At 37.0% G+C, this 10180-nt stretch overlaps 1 long non-coding RNA gene across 2 annotated transcripts; it reads left to right on the top strand.

The window, feature by feature from the left end:
* Positions 1-2413: 2413 nt before the first annotated feature.
* On the top strand, positions 2414-5322 carry LOC308401404. 2 transcript variants are annotated; one of them, XR_013972562.1, is made up of 5 exons: positions 2414-2499; positions 3200-3265; positions 3616-3771; positions 4224-4316; positions 4606-5322. It is a non-coding gene; the product is annotated as an uncharacterized lncRNA (long non-coding RNA). The 2 variants fall into 2 exon arrangements; XR_013972563.1 differs by lacking the exon at positions 2414-2499 and adding an exon at positions 2521-2656.
* The last annotated feature ends 4858 nt before the right edge of the window (positions 5323-10180 follow it).

Raw genomic sequence — 10180 nt, 5'->3', positions numbered from 1 at the left:
TTTTCATTTCGCCATTTGTTGATTCACTTGAAGAGCAAGTAACGTAATATTGGTCAAGTGATCAGTTTCATATCAATCTTTCGTGATGCACCGTCATATTTACATTATTTGTACGGTACGAATGATTTGCTTTGGTACCTGGTCAAACTTAAGCTCTCCTTAGTATGGCTGGCTCCGTCTCTCCAACAGCGCACTCACGGGCAGCAGCTGCCCCGCCCCCTCGCTCAGTCGCTTAGTGCCTGAGCTTGGATCATACCAATATCAGGGGGGGATTCACGCACAGTCGTAAATTCCCACAGTGTGCACTATGTGCTTCGAATATTGTGTGTACTTTTTGTTTTATACAGTTGTCAGCCAGGCATCTAACTATGAAAAAATTACACTCCAAAATACCCCGGGCTTCTGACAAAACAACCCGGGCTTAAGCCCCGTAAGCCACCCCCCCGCTCCGCCCCTGGCACAAATACTATGATTTGGCACAAGTACTATCATTTAGTACAAATAATGTGATTGGGCAGAAGTACTATGTTTCAGTACAAATACTATGATTTGGCAGGAATACTCTGATTTAGCAGAAATACTATGTTTTAACATAAATACTATCTTTTGGCAGAAATTCCTGCTAAAAAGGACTATTTCTGCTTTTTAGCAGAAATACTGTAATTTGGCATAAATACTATAATTTGGTATAAATACTGTGATTTGGCACATATAATATATTCAGCACATATACTATAACATAACAGAAATATTATGATTTGGCCCCAAAACCATGATTTTGCACAAATACCATGATTTGGCAAATATACTATGATTTTTCAAAAAATACTATGATTTAGCAGAAGTACTAAGATGTAGTAGAAGTACTTTGCTTTAGCAGAAATACTATGATTGAGGAGTAATACCTAAACATAGGAGAAATATTGATACACAGACACACATACACAGACAGTAAAGGGAACAGGAGCTGTTGAGAGTCTGGGCTTGGTATATGTAGGTCAGTTAAATTAGCTGCACCTGCTGTAGTCAGCCCTTACACACGCAGACACAGAGAGAGGTGTGAGTTTTCTTCAGTGTATTTCTGACATTCAGGATTCCCCTCGAACAAATGGCCATAATTTCCTAACCGTAGAGGCTAGAACGGTCATTCAGACATTGTTTTGTTCAGAAGAGATGGGGGAATCTTCAGGTCTTCATAATTCAGAGATAAAATATAAATTATTAAAGATATATGACTTGTAATACACTGTAACTGAGTAGAGGCGAAGCAAAAACTGCCTTGACTTGCTCTCAAACAACCTTTGGTAACTCTAAATCTATATGGAGCATCAAAATCATTCTTTCACCGTAAGAAACAGCAGGCTTTGGTGAACAGTCATGGAAATTTTCAGGGCTCTGTGGAAATCCATCAAAAAGATATGATGAGAGAAAAAAGTGACTCATTTCCAGAATTTGAAATCTGATGAAATCTGAGCGAGGGACAAATTTCCTACCCTCAAACAAGTCTAACTCATCTCAGAACGGTAATAGGTGAGAAAATAATTCTTGAATTGTGAGCATCAGGAGTGTCTGAAGATATACCGGGACAAGCCTCATGTCTTAACTTCGCTTCGTTAAGGAGATATGACAATTTGAAAATGCCTCTCATTAGAGAAATCCAGCGGTGATTTTGAACAAACTCTCCATTGAGTTTATATGGAGAGTTTTCTGACTTTGTGTTACTCTGAGGAGATTTGCAAAATAACTATGAGTCCCACAACAATGATAGGGACATTTTCTGAAAGCCAGCAAAAATACCTACGTTTTGGTGTATAATCTGTGGGGCTTGAGTGGAAATTAAGCGAGTAGCAAGAAGTTGTTTGGACATGAAGAGAAAATTCACACAGTTTCACTGTCCCTTCTGAGTTAATTGCATAGCAACCATAGCAACGCATGTATTTTCTGAAAAATCACAATTTTGCAACTGAAGACTTAAAGAGAGATAAGATGAAAACAGTAGAAGATCTGAAAAAGCTGAATCATACAGGAATGGCCCAATCATTTGAGAACGTTTTAAAGTTTGAATGGAGTTTCTAGGTGAAAGTATGAGGCAGTAGTTAAGTTTCAAAGACAAGAAAGTTTTAGCAGAATTGTGGAAGTTTCCCATTCATTTCAATGGGACAAATTAAAGGAAAAAAGTGTAATATTTTAAAAAGTATAATAGTAATAAACACCAAAAGTCATAGCCGGCATAAGCAGAAAGAGCAGAACAGTTTAGAGTTTGAACGGTGAAAATAGCACAAAAATTGTGGAAGTAGATCCACGGCGAAAAGTGTACGGAAACACCCGGAATAATAAAGAATAAAGAGAAACAGGAACTCAATGGATGCCTATTAAGGCATCCACACAATGAAACCGCGCAGAACAAGAAGGTTTCACGGCTTGTGCCTGCTCATGCGCAAGACTTCAAATTTAACTGAAAAAGGCTGTTTTGGCGCCAAGCTACTGTTTCTTTGAGAGGTAAGACCACTTTTTTTCTTTGACTATGTTGTGTAGTATCTATATGTCCAGCATGGTTATATTTTGCGTTTGTCTTACAAGACATGTTATATCGTTTGCGTGCGCTTGTTTTACATTAGTTTTACTGGGTCCTGGACATGCTTATTTTGTGGACTGTGTAAGAAACATTTTTATTGTTTTTTGTTTTATTAAGGGATTAGCTACAGGGGTTCATGGGGTTATTCTTTCAAGGGGTTATTTTTCCATTTGCTTTCTTGGGATTCCTTTTCTGTAATCCGAGAGTCGGAAATATCGAATAGGATAGCAAGGATAGCATAAAGTGACATTTAAAATCCAAAAAGTCAAGGGCGAAAGCCACTGTGACACCATTGTTCTGCTCTATCAGTAATCTGTATTATGTAAAAATGGTCTGTAAATACAGCATGTTTCCTAGCGGAGTTATACATATCAACATAGTTATAAATTACAGTTTGTTAAATCACACACTTAATTTTTTAAATAAAATTATTCAAGACATATGAGTGGACAGACAATGGAGGTCGACAGACCTGGTGATAATTGCTTCTATAGAAAGTTAGCACATGGCAGTGTCAATCTCTTGCTTTTCTTCTGAGTAGTATTTTATTTAGTTGTAATTCAAACAATAATTTGCTTCTTGAAATTAAGTAATGAATTTCTTGTTTTACTTTATAAATCTCAGATCCTGCCTTTACCTGCTCCCTCCTATACTGATGTGGTGTATGTGGTATTGCTGAGCTTGTATGTGGTATGTGAACTGTTATACTTTTAAAAACAAAACTGTTTTATAAGTTAAGTTTTCTTTTGTGACCCATCCCATGCCCCTGTTATTTCTTCTCCACATCTGAACCATGGTAAAGGTTGCAGTTCAAGGGCCTGAGGCATGAAATTCTTTTCAGATCAGCTGTGATCAATATTTTTTGGAACTTGATAAATAACAATAAAAGCTGTAATGGCTCCATTAGCATTTTGTGTAAATGTTTGTGTTAAAATTATAGCTTTAATGAGGTCTTACTACATTAGTTTTAGTTTGTATATGTGTACATATAGTATGTATATTTACAGTACAGTATGTTGTGTTTGTTGACATATTTTCAGGTGGAAGCAGAATATGTGAGGATTACTACTGCTGCACATGTTCCAAGGCTTTTTACACAACTTGACCAATACACTGACCAGCTCATAAAAGTCTTCAAGAAAAAAGGAGGCGTTGCAGGGAAGAAAATTAGACAAACTTTGGCCCCAGCCACACAGGTGCGTTATTCTGTTGGTAGCAAAATATTATGGCTAATAAGATCATTTTCAAATTTAAACAGCTAGTGTATGGTAGCTGCACAGTGCACTTACATTTATATTAAGCAAGACAAAGTTTGGTACTCAAAACGTTGGAAAATTTAAATTACCTAAACATATGTAAAATCTGATCCCTTGATTTAGGTTAAACCAGAAGTGAATGTTTTTATGTTATGTTTTGAATGCAAAAAAGATGATGTATTAGTTTGTCTTTACCTCCATTATGGACATATATAATGTGGTGGAAACCCTGCCCAACAGGTTAACTATTCATGTCCATGTGATGATTAGTTGGTCTTGTGTACATGTCTATCTGTGCAGTGGATATGTCATTCATTTTGCGTATAATGTGAGTTTCTGTCATCCTAAAGTATATCTGTTTTCTCTTCCTGTATCTCTGCCACTCTCTACAGAAGGAAAGTATTGAAAAGGGGAGGGAGTGTGTCCTCAGGGCACTACCTTTTTACCTGAATGAAGACCCAAGCATCCTCTTCAAAGAATAATTGGTTGGTAATTTTAGTTTAGTTTTTTATCTGTATTAAACCAAATTTTGAATAACTAATGTTGTTGCATGTTGTTGTTGTTGTAATTTGCATGGAACCTGTTTAAATGTTTTGGGAAATCTTCTTGTATACCCAAACTATTTATATTTATCGTTGAATCTGTAGTCTGAAATAGTGGCACACTGGGGTGCATGTTCCTAATATTGTGTTTACGTCATTAAAGGGTAGCTTTGGCCCTTTTTCTTTCTTTTTTTAAAACTGGATGCCATTTTTCTATGTTTTTGTGTCTAAGCTACAGCTGTTCAGAGGGAGCTGGAACAAATTACCCTTGCTATCTTTACCATCGAAAGAGCTGATGCCAGCACTCCTCCAGCCGATGTGGGTATAACCATCTAGTGTGTCCTGCATGACCTGGAAGACCTGGCCTCTGCATGTGCACTCTTAATGGGTGGGATATATGCACTGAATCTCAGTTAACCTCAAGACTGAAAGCTTTCTTTGAAGTACTTCAGAAGCTCTTCCTTCATCTGTATGTCAGCATACTCTTGACCAAGGTACAGTTGCTCAAGAATACACTGAATGAATAAGCCAACCTTTAATTTGGATGATGAATGTTCTGTCAGATGGACAGAAGTTTTTCGGAGGCTGAATGGGAATAAAATGGTAATTTGTAAATGACAGATAACGGGAAAATTACATTTAAGAGAAATTTAGAACATTTTGAAAAGTTTGTAAACTACTACAATTTGAGAGATTTTACTGTTGTGGGGGGCTAGTAAGAGACAATCAAAAGTATTGAGATTTAAAGGATTTAATTGAGAGATGATACTGCACCAGAAATGTTGAAGGGTGGTGTGTATATTAGCGTTCAAGGCATATTGTTATGAGGTGGAAATATGTTCATATTCAGTTTGTGTTACATTGTGTGCATTGTAAAGGTAATTGCAATACATACTAAAAATAAGGGTAAGTTAGGAGGTTGATCTGATATCCTCGTGTTGGTGTTGTTCCCAGATCATCATACTAAATGTTGTTCCAGGATCAACATTGCAAGTGACCAATCAGAATGTTGTGACGTCATACTTTTGCGACTTCGGGAAAAACCGGCGTAAAACAAAAAACTGTACTTAAGCTGCGTGAAACCGCCTCTGTCCGCCGATCAACTAACCCTAACCCTAACCGTAACCCTTTAATAAACAGTAAGCAGAATTGATATTGTCCTTGCAACATTGGAATTTCATAAATGCACGAATGGCTTGGCGCGCAAAAGAATAACGTCACAACAATGTGACAACATTTTCATGATGGTCTGGGAACAACACCAACACGAGGATATCAGATCATCCAAGTTGGGAATGCAGGATGAATGTATATTTTGTGGACTTTTAAAGACGAACAATTGTTTCCATGTTAAAATGTTTACATCTGAAGTTTTTTGCCCAAACACTGGTAAAATAAATGTTGACAGTGGTGAGTGTTAAATGGTTACTGCTGTGCTGTTGCAAAAAAACTGAACGCTGACAAGCTGTTTTATTGTTAGACCATAATGTTGGCATGTTTTGTTAAAGTTTTATTTGGGATGGTGATGTAATTTTCTTTGATTGCTAATATCAGTGGACTATTTATTATTATTATTATTATTATTATTATTATTATTATTATTGTTGTTGTTGTTGTTGTTGTTACATAAATTTTTTTTAAATTGTGGCTGTTGAGGTGGACACTTCACTTTGCATTGTTAAAGGAAAGCACTTCATTGGCATTGTGTTACTGGACTGACCCTAAGCAATCATTGCAAATAGCAACTTTGCTATCCATTTTAGACACTAAAAGAAAAAAACACTCACAGACCTTACTAGCATCACATGTGCATAACTCAAGTGTCATCTTATCAATGTGTTATGTGATCTTCAATGCGTTTTTTTTTCTCTCTTCTATTTCTGGTAGATACAGACATTTAATTTAAAGTCTTGATGTTGCATCTGTCTACATACTGTTAATTACTAACCCTAATGAGCTGTTGTGTTTTATTTTGGACTGGGTTTACACAAATGCTCACTGAATGTGTTGGCAATAAAAGAAATTTTAAAAAATAAGTTGGATGTACTTAATTCATTTGTGTGGAACCTGTTGACAAAATAGATTTATGTAAAACTAATTAATAAAGCACAAGGTGGCTGAAAATATAATATTTGAATTAATCTAACTTAAATTTAACATTTTACTGCCACAAATAAGAAATGTGTTGAAGTAACTAAACTATCTAACCTGAAAATATATCATCTTTGTTCATACAACATAACTTGATTTAGTTAGTCTTAAATATGTCTTGTTAATCTTAAGTAGTTTTTTTAAATTAGATGAACTAAAGATTTTTGCTTTAAACTAACATAATTCAATTTCGTGGAACCTGTTGACAAAATAATTTTAATTAAAGTCAACGTTTCATTTTTTTGAGTGTCCTGATAACTTCATTAGCATCAATTAGTGTCAGTGGATCTCATTTCAGAGTGAAAGCCTTGGCAGACATTAAAGGCAGAGCTCAGTCTAACAAACAAATTCACTGAAGCTTCTTTTTTTAAACTCTGATGCACTCCATTGCATCATCCTGTCCTTCAATCAGTGGTTATAAGCATCACACAAAATAAACTGCCATTCTCTGTGGGGGTACATGAAACAAATCAATGTCTAGTATGATGAAATTCATATTCCAAAATCAATAAGGGCTTATACATCAGGGTCCAACAGCTTCTTACTCTTGAAATTCTGCATGCTGTGGATGGAGAATTCAAGGTCAATTTTTTTTTCTTCAAAATGAATTTGAAAACACTGCAGCAGAGTAGAATTTGTGGGATGAGAAAGAAAAAGTGGAAGATGCAAAGAATCCATATGTATGCTTTAGAACAAACAGCTGAACCGATTGTACGAACACAGGGATGGCGGTTACAGAATGCAGTGAGAGGAAGCAAAATCCAGAGATGTCGACCGGCAAATGTTCTGTACGTTTGCCTCTGTTACATATACGGCAGGTAAGAGAGATAATAAAGACAGGGCGGGGGAAGAAAAGTGAAACAGCAAAAACGATGTAGACAAGGAGATGGATGTTTATCCTCCCCGTGATCATGTAGCCGTCTGTCTCTCATTTAGCCCAAGGTTCTGATTAAGTCGTTTGTGTTTAAAGAGGAGGAAGCCTCTAATTCCCCTCCTTTCATCTAATTTAATTATGTGCTGACATTCTCCCTTTCTTCCTTGGAAGGATAAAAGCAGCTTAAGCTTTTATGTGGAGCTTTAATGACAGCGGCGGGGAAACTTTACTCACTGATTGCTTAGCCTTAAGTGTGTTTAGCCTTAACACAGCGCTGCACCAAACACGCTTGTATACACACACACACACTGAGTTCCACATGGTCTTCCCACATGGGGACCCAGCAGCTTGCATACAAGCTCGTAGAAAAACACAAAAAGTCTTTTTATGTTTAAGTATAGTTCAGTCAGGGAGACAGAAACACTGTGTTCTGTTTAAAACACAGTTGCATTACTGCCATGGGGTTCATTTTTACTCCTGTGTTTTGAAGTTTTTGGGTATGGTGGTTCATCGATTAGTTAAAATCAGCTAGCGAGGGGCTTGCTTGTCCTACATGGACTACATGTTCTCTGTGTGTTTCTAAAGGCCCAAACAAAGCATTTTAAGTAAAAGAACCAAAGGTGTGAATGTTTTTGTGCCTGTTAGCATGCCAAAAGGGCCAAACAAAGCAATTCAGCGGCAGGATTTCAAATTTTCACCCTCTCCAATATCTGGGAATCCAGCAAACAAAACTTCTGCGAGAACATCAGATACACTGCATACCCATTCACTACCTCCACCACCTCTCTCTGTCGGCCTTGCTACATTAAGGGCACACTACTTCCTGTATTCTCTCTGAACTATCACACCCACTGAATGGAGCTGAATGTTTCATAACAACATGAAGGGAAAGTTGAAATTACATTAAAAGGAAGCGGTGCGTGCAAATGTACAAAGCAAACAGGAGTATTTCAAAACAGCTGAGACTTGTACTAAAACATGATGGAAAATAAAAGGTCATTCTCAAGCCCGTCTCAACGTTTCTCTTCAGCAGCGGTAAATGCAAAATGCATCCTTCAGAACTTTTTGGTGAATGCTGCAATGAATACCATGACTGTAAACTTTGCCCCAGATTTCACCAAAATACTAGTACATGTAAAAAAGTAAAAAAAATAAATAAATAAATCTTACTTTGTTCTTAATTTCATTCACAAAGATTAACTTTCATATGTTTTGTATTAATTGGACAGAAAGCAAAATATTTCAACCCATGTTTAGGTTTAGATGTTGAACTGTTTTGATTATAGTTTATAGCTTGTGAAAATCAGAAATCTAGTATTTTACATTCAAACAGTGTCTCTTGGTGGGCTTTGGCACACTCAACTAAAATTATGGCGAAGACTTTTGATCTGGCAGGTTTTACAAATGACAATAATCGACGCCCTCGACACAGAAGGTAAAAAGCAGTTGTGTGCAATACTGCCAATTTTGGATAGAGATTCGATACCAAGTAAATATAGCGCCAGTATCCAATATCTGCATGCTTATAAAGGGAGCTTATGCATGGGAGAGCAGTGTGTCATAATTTACAAGATTAATCTCATACAAATGCCAAATTCTGAACACATTTTAATCACTTCTAAATTAGTTAAGACTTTGGGTCAACTTATGTTGTTTAGGGCTACGACTATCGTCTATTAAAAAGTTTTAAAAAGCGACAACCAAAACAATAAGGACATTTTTCATAGTGGATGTTTGAGGTATACTAAAACTAAACGAAACTGATTTAACCTTAATTCAGTGGGCCACATACTGAACTTGGAGGATAAAAACAAAGTGTCAATCCAGTCACATACCAATGGCAGCGTTGGTACGAATATTTAGATTAATTCGCCCACTTCTACTGAAAAGGTTGGCAGTTAGCTGACATGTTGTATTTAAGTGTATTACTAGAGAGCTGACTGGAAGGAAGATGTTCATTAGAAAAAGGTGTAGAAGCAACAGGCATGACTGCCTTTGGAGGATCATCAAGAAAAGTAAAGTGAAGAACTTGAGAGAACTTCATAAAGAGTGAACTGAAGCTGGTGTCAGTGTATCAAGAGCTACTACACAGAGACATCTTCAGGAAAGGGAATTCATTCCTAATATCAAAGCACTCTTGAACCACTGTCAGATGCATCTTACCTGGGCTAAAGAGAAGAATAGCTGTTTCTCAGTGGTCCAAAGTGTATTTGGAAATTAAAGTCCGGTCTGTGGAGAATCCAAAGAGAAATTCAGCATGAAGTTTTTTTGCTGGTATTGGTGATGGTTGGTGCACTGTCCGAGTCAACGCAGCCTTCAAACACGAGATGTCAAAGCACTTCATGTTTCTATCTGCTGACAAGCTCTATGGAGTTGCTGGTTTCCTTTTCCAAAAGGAACTTCACGCCTACCCACAGTCTCAAAACTGCATTCAAGCAGTTTGCTGACTGATCGGCCAGCCAACTCACCTAACCTAACCTGAACCTCAAATAGAATCTATGGGGTATTACCGAGAGGTAAGCTGCTCTTAAAGCTTGCTATGCTTCAGTAACACATCAGCAATGCCACAAGCTGATCACTTGATCACTGCCATGCTACACCACAATGATACAGGTAAGCTGAGGTAAAGGAGTCCCTACTAAGTATCAGGTGTTTAAATAAACATACATATTTCTCAGAAGTTGGACATTTCTGTATCGTAAACTTTTCTTTTCTTTTTAGATGCATTAGCACCATGCACACAACAGTCAGCTCACTGACCCATTTCTAAGGCTTTTGTAAT

The sequence above is a fragment of the Rhamphochromis sp. 'chilingali' genome (assembly GCF_963969265.1).
Source record: "Rhamphochromis sp. 'chilingali' genome assembly, chromosome: 8".
Classification (NCBI taxonomy): Eukaryota; Metazoa; Chordata; class Actinopteri; order Cichliformes; family Cichlidae; genus Rhamphochromis; species Rhamphochromis sp. 'chilingali'.
The sequence above is the reverse complement of the archived record's forward strand: the minus strand, read 5'-3'. Positions and strand labels throughout refer to the sequence as shown.